The 6,000-nt window shown below is 41.4% G+C and overlaps 1 protein-coding gene across 3 annotated transcripts in view; it reads left to right on the top strand.

Moving 5' to 3' along the window:
• The first annotated feature begins 3,096 nt into the window (after positions 1-3,096).
• Positions 3,097-6,000, top strand: part of STK38 (serine/threonine kinase 38) — a 40,820-nt gene continuing 37,916 nt past the window's right edge. For 2 of the 3 annotated variants that reach the window (XM_031434824.2, XM_010994476.3), the window contains exon 1: positions 3,097-3,376. The gene's annotated coding sequence lies outside the window, so the exon portion shown is untranslated. Of the gene's footprint in view, positions 3,377-5,654; positions 5,776-6,000 lie in introns of those variants that run through there. The other variant, XM_064476441.1, reaches the window with a different exon arrangement.

Raw genomic sequence — 6,000 nt, 5'->3', positions numbered from 1 at the left:
TGTTTGAAATGCAGAATCCCAGCTCTGCCTCAGAACTTCTGAGTCATAATCTGCATTTTAATTGAATCCCAGGGTTGATGTGTTAAAGTCTGAGAACCACTGGACTAGCAGTCATCAAGCATAGCTCCTGCTTGCAGTTGGAAGGGATATTCAGAGGTAATTGGATGGAAAGAGGTATGGATAGATGGATATGTGATAAAACAACAAATGACAAATGTAGAATCTATATGGTATATGTATAAATATTCACTGTAGAGTTCTTTCAACTTTTCTGACTATAATTGATGTCATGGCCCCCAGTGAGTGGGGCACACACTGCCGGGGGCAGGGTGCAGGGTGTGGTATGACGCCTGTTATCTAGAGGACTGTGGTCTTTGCCAAGAAGCTGAGCTTAAGCTGGTGAAGCAATCACAGGTCAGCCTGATGGAGCAGAAGTAGGTGATTCCCTTGGGACAAAGAACAATTTAGAGCAACATTTAAAGAGAGGGGAAAGGCTAGTGGGTCTGAAACTATCATCTGTTCATAGGCACTTAGGTTGCTTCCATATCTTGGCTATTGTAACTAATGCTGCAATGAACATAGGAATGCATATATATCTTTTCTAATTACTGTATTTGTTTTCTTCAGATAAGTACCAAGGAGTGGAAGCTGGATCAAACTGTAATTCTATTCTTAATTTTATGAGAAATCTTAATGCTGTTTTCCATAACGGCTGCACCAATTTACATTCCTACCAACAGTGCAGAAGGGATCCCTTTTCTCCACATCCTGAGGGAAGGTCAAAACTGCAATTAGATCAGGTATTAAATCTATTTGGTATCTTGGGCTTTAGCACAAGTGATGCCATTTTGGGCCTGTGGTTTTCCCTTTAACACTAAAAACTTACCCTATGTGACCTGTGAAGAGTTATAAGGATCAGAATGGCTATTATCAAAAAGGCAACAGGATGGTGGGGAGGGTATAGCTCAGTGGCAGAGTGTGTGCTTAGCATGCATAAAGTCCTAGGTTCAATCCCCAGTACTTCCATTAAAAACTAAATAAAAATAAATAAACCTAATTACCCCACCCCCCAAAAAATGCAACAGGATATAGATGAATGGATAAGTAAGATCTTATATTTATTATATTAATGTAATGTTATATAGTATATATAAATATATAATAGATTATTATTCAGCCATGAAAAATAATAAAATCTTGCCATTTGTGACAACATAGATGGACCTAGAGGATATTATGCTAAATGAAATAAGTCAGAGAAAGACAAATACTGTATGATTTCACTTATATGTGGAATCTAAAATAAATGAACAAACATAACAAAACAGAAAGAGTTATAGATAAAGAGAACAAACAGGTGGTTGCCAGAGGGGAGGAAAGAAATAGGTGAGGGAGATTAAGAGGTACAAACTTCTAGTTGCAAAATAGTCACAGGTAGGAAACATACAGTGTGGAGAATATAGTCAATAACTATGTAATATCTTTGTACGGTGACTTACTCATCATTAGGCTTATTGTGATCATTTTGATATGTATAGAAATATTGAATCACTATGCTGTATAATAGGAAGTAACATAGTGTTGTAGGTTAATTATACTTCAAAAACAAACTCAGAAAAAGGGATCAGATTTGTGGGTACAGTGGCAGGCAGGAAGGGGGAATTGGATGAAAGTGGTCAAAAGGTACAAACTTCCAGTTATAAAATAAGTATTAGGGATATAATGTACAACATGATAAATATAATTAACACTGCTGTATGTTATATATGAAAGTTTTTAAGAGAAAAAAATAAGTTCTCATCACAAGGAAAACTTTTTTCTATTTCTTTAATTATGCTGCAAACCTTAACTTATACAGTGCTGAATGTCAATTATACCTCAGTAAAAATGGAAGAAGAAAAAAGGAGTTGTGAGGATCAACTGAGATTAAGTACTTGAATGTGGTTTGTAAACTGAAAAGCGCTATGCAAACATCTGGCACTGCTACTAAGTCATTAAAGATGGGGAGGACTGACAAAAGGCACTGGGGGAGAAGGGCCTCTGGGAGAAGAGAAGGAAAGGTAAAGAGGTTTTTGCGTGCTAGACAAAAGGATACTGGGCTTTTAAGTCTAGAAAGATGGAAACAGTCAAGGAAGGCCTATGTTTTCAAGACAATTAAGGAAATAAAATCTGGGACCTCAAGCTTTAAGGATAAAATCAAGCCGTATGATCTCACGCAGTTACACAAGAGCGTGGGCACCGTAATGTCAGTAACACCCTAAGAATGACTTGGGCACATGTTTCTTTCTCTGCATAGATGGCCTGTTTGAAGGCAGGCAGGGATCATGTCTTTGTTTCCAGAAGCCTGATACTTTCTGATCAAGACCACTGCGCTCCACTCTCAAGGAACGTGTGCCCAAAGGCTTTGGACCTTTTTATCCCAAAGGGTGGTACAGGCTAAGCTGCTGGGTAGCCTTGAAAAGCATGTTTTTCTGTGCATGCTGGGATGCCCTCTTGGTAGCTGATGTCTAAGCCTATGTAGAACTTGCCCGATCCCAAGACAAGGCGTGTTAATCTTTACTGCAAGGAATAGAAGGTGGGGCCAAGGGTTGCAGCAGATCTATTGTGATGATGGTCGAAAATCAATGGATATGACGGTACAGGTGGTACAATTTCATAGAACTGCAGAGGAGTGCGAGCACAAGCGCACAGACACGCACAAATGAGTCCCTGCCAAACTGGTTAAATCTGAATCAGGTTTGTAATCTAGTTAATTGCATTGGTCTAGTTAATTGTATCCCGCCAATGTCAATTTCCTGGTTTGATAATGTAGTACAGTTATGTAAGATGTTGAAGGAAGCTATGTGGGTGATGGGTATAGGAGACCTCTTTGTACTAATTTTGCAAGTTTTTGTGAGTTTATAATTATTTTAAAATAAAAGTAAAAAAAAAGACTCCCCCAGCCCCGCCCCGCCCCGCCCACCCTGTTAAGGCCCCACACCTCACACTTCTGCCATCAACTCAGCCTCACCAGCTCGGACGCGGCTGGGGGGGGCGGGGCCGCGCACGCGCAGACCTGGACTCCCCGCCGCGTCGCCGGGAAGTCACGCTTGCGCAGTCTGGGCCGCTGGCTGCCGCGCCAGCCCCTCTTCGCGGCGGGGGAGCCGGCTGTCTGGGCCCCTCCGCTCGCCTTCTTTTCCGGCAGTTGGGGCACTTCCTGTTGTCCTCACTCGCAACCGCCACTCGGCCGCTACCTCAGAGCCCCTCGCGCGACCCCTCCTCTCCTCTGGTCGGCTGGCTGCTGCCGCTGGGGCTTCTGTCCGTACATCGAGACCGCTGGCCCTGCCGGCGTCTGCGGCTGGCCGCCGCCCCCAGCCCTGCCTCCCACTGGTCTCTGGTGAGTGTCTTGCTGCCGTTGTCTTCAGTCTATCCCAGGCTTTTTCTTTCATCTCCTCCTCTTCCCCTGACTCTCTTTGGGGTTCTCCCTTTCCCGCTGGCGCCCTTTCCAGCCCTGTCCTTTCGGCCCCTCTCTAAAGCCTTCTCACAGTTCCCACTTCTCCCGGTTTCCAGAGACTCCTTGTCGGTTCTCTACACGCTTTCCCATCCCAGGCTCCCCACCCCGTCCTTTCTTTCTCTTCTTGTGCAGTTGGGGCGGGGAGCCAGGCTCTCTTCTTTCCTTGTTGCCAGCTTTGTCTGCTCGCTGCCACCGCTCAGTCCCCTACGGTTATTACCAATTTCTACCTCCTTTTCTTTTCCTGGGAGTCTAAGAACCTGAGAACTGTTGTGTGCGGCAGAGATATCGAAAGACCCCTTGGGGGGCGGTACCTTTGAGTCTGCCCCCTTCCCTATGGTTAATCTTAGGGTCCTGTGCTTAAGATAATGTGGGGGGGGGGAAGGAAAATTTAGTGAAGACTCTTTTAAGAAGAGAGTGGAGGAGGAAAGTCTTAAGGACTTAGAGCAAAGTCTGTGCAGAAAGACTTAGAAAAAGTGTGGAGAACGGCAAGTGGAGAGACCAGATCTACCGGTTGACTAAAAGACACAAAAAGAAGATTTTTTTTTTTTGAAATGTATAAAGGAAGATTGGAGGGAAGAAGACCCTGTGCTTCCTCTCCGTTTCGGCTCACTTTGGCTCTTAATTAGAATTAGCCAGTCAGTAAATGTGGATTCCCTAAACATACAACCACCACCAACTCAATAACAGGCTCCATTCTCCATCCAAACATTAGATGCCGGCTTCCTCATAAAAGGACGGGAACAACTCTATGCAATTCTGTATAGAAAACCATTTCATGTCCTACCTAACCCTGGCCCCACCTTCCCCATACATACATATTCTTAGATCCTAGTAATGGACTTAAGAAACCAGTGTTTTCCTAGTGAATCTTTTATAAAGTACTTACTAAGTGCATAGCATTGTGCTTGGTATGGGGAAGCATACTAATAGTAGTATAAGACAGGGTGCTTGCTTTCCAGCGGCTTACAATTCAGTAGGAGAAATTAGATATGTGACTCTTAAGAAATAACCTTAGCCCCAATGTTGAATTGTCTGTGAAAGATACTGGATTGTCAGTCACAAAGAAATAAGTTGGTGAGAAAAGGGGTATTTATAGAGATAACAGTACCATTGTAAAGTCAATCGGTCAACCATGCATAACTATCTATATTGGATAAAACAGTAGTTTTTATTTGATATCCTTTTAATGTTTACAGTACCTACCCTAGACTTATGAGGATCACATTCTTTTGTTAACTTTTTAAAACTTTTAAGAATTTCTTACCTATTATTTCCTAATTCTGCAGAGTTGGAGAATGAAACAGATAGGGCAAGGGTCTCCAAATGGCCTGTAGGTTAGGGTAGGAAGGCTTGAATTGTCAAAAGTGAAAAGTACTTAGTTGACCCAGTAAACCTATAAATTGCTATAGGGTAATAGTAATTGTAACTTTTGATGAAAGATTATTAGAATTAGGCTAACTCTTTTATGAGCAGAGGAAGAGAAGGGGGAGGAGGTTTTGAAGAAAGGTCAAACAGGACAGTGCAGCCTTTGCCATTACATTAGAGACTTAACGAAGGTTGAAAACCATTCTGCTAGAAAATTGTTGGCGTACTATATGAGCATCTTTGAATGCACTTAATCTCCTGTTGATCTTTTACAAACTTTAGGAAGTCATGCCAGCAAATTAAATGGGTCGAAGCTTTTGTTCCCTAGTCTTTATATACTCATCAATGTAAATGTAATTTTGTTCTTTACCTTTGTTAACAACTGAAAATCATTAACTTGCTCCGCTGACGTTTATTAACTGCCTATTACATGGAAGGCACTATTTGTCTTAGGCTTAAAGACTGATATTTTTATGTGGAAATAGTTTCATTTGTTTTGTATATACATATATATATATAGAGAGAGAGAGGGAGAGGCACTCTTCAGAAATTTTCAGACAAGGGAGGAGTACAGAGTGCTCTGTTGCTTCAGACTTGTTTTTAAATCTGGTTTTAAAATTTCTTCACCAGAGTGCATGTGGTTTTCATTGTGGGTGGAGGGGGTACAGACTGACAAATAAGGAACCACACCCAAGCTTCATAAACCAGACTGAGGTTTTAAAAAAATTCTACTGATATCCTAAAAACATTTGAGTTTGCTTTGGTTATTGGCAGAAACTTCCCCATGACAAATTACATTTTATAGTAAGGTAGAGATGAGTTCAATGTTCTGAATTTGTGATTACTGATCATTTTGGCACATTACGAATCAAAATGTTTGAAGTGGAGCCTTGATTTTGAATCTCTTTGCTCTGAAGGTATTATTCTTTGTGTGATTTTATAGAGTATCTTTTTATAAAATTGCTTAAGCCTTTTTTCTTAGGAATAGTGTTTGCATATTCCTTAACAGAGTTAGTTTAATCTACAAAACAGTTTTAAAAAGCTGCTAAGTATTAAGGAGAGAGCCTTAAGAAAACTTTTCATGAAATGTACTGTCTTTGAAAATGGCCCTTGATCCCTCCTGATTTTTACTCAGTTTCATA

This window comes from Camelus dromedarius, chromosome 19 (genome assembly GCF_036321535.1).
Source record: "Camelus dromedarius isolate mCamDro1 chromosome 19, mCamDro1.pat, whole genome shotgun sequence".
Classification (NCBI taxonomy): Eukaryota; Metazoa; Chordata; class Mammalia; order Artiodactyla; family Camelidae; genus Camelus; species Camelus dromedarius.
Note: the sequence above shows the minus strand (reverse complement) of the source record. Positions and strands in the feature narration are given on the sequence as shown.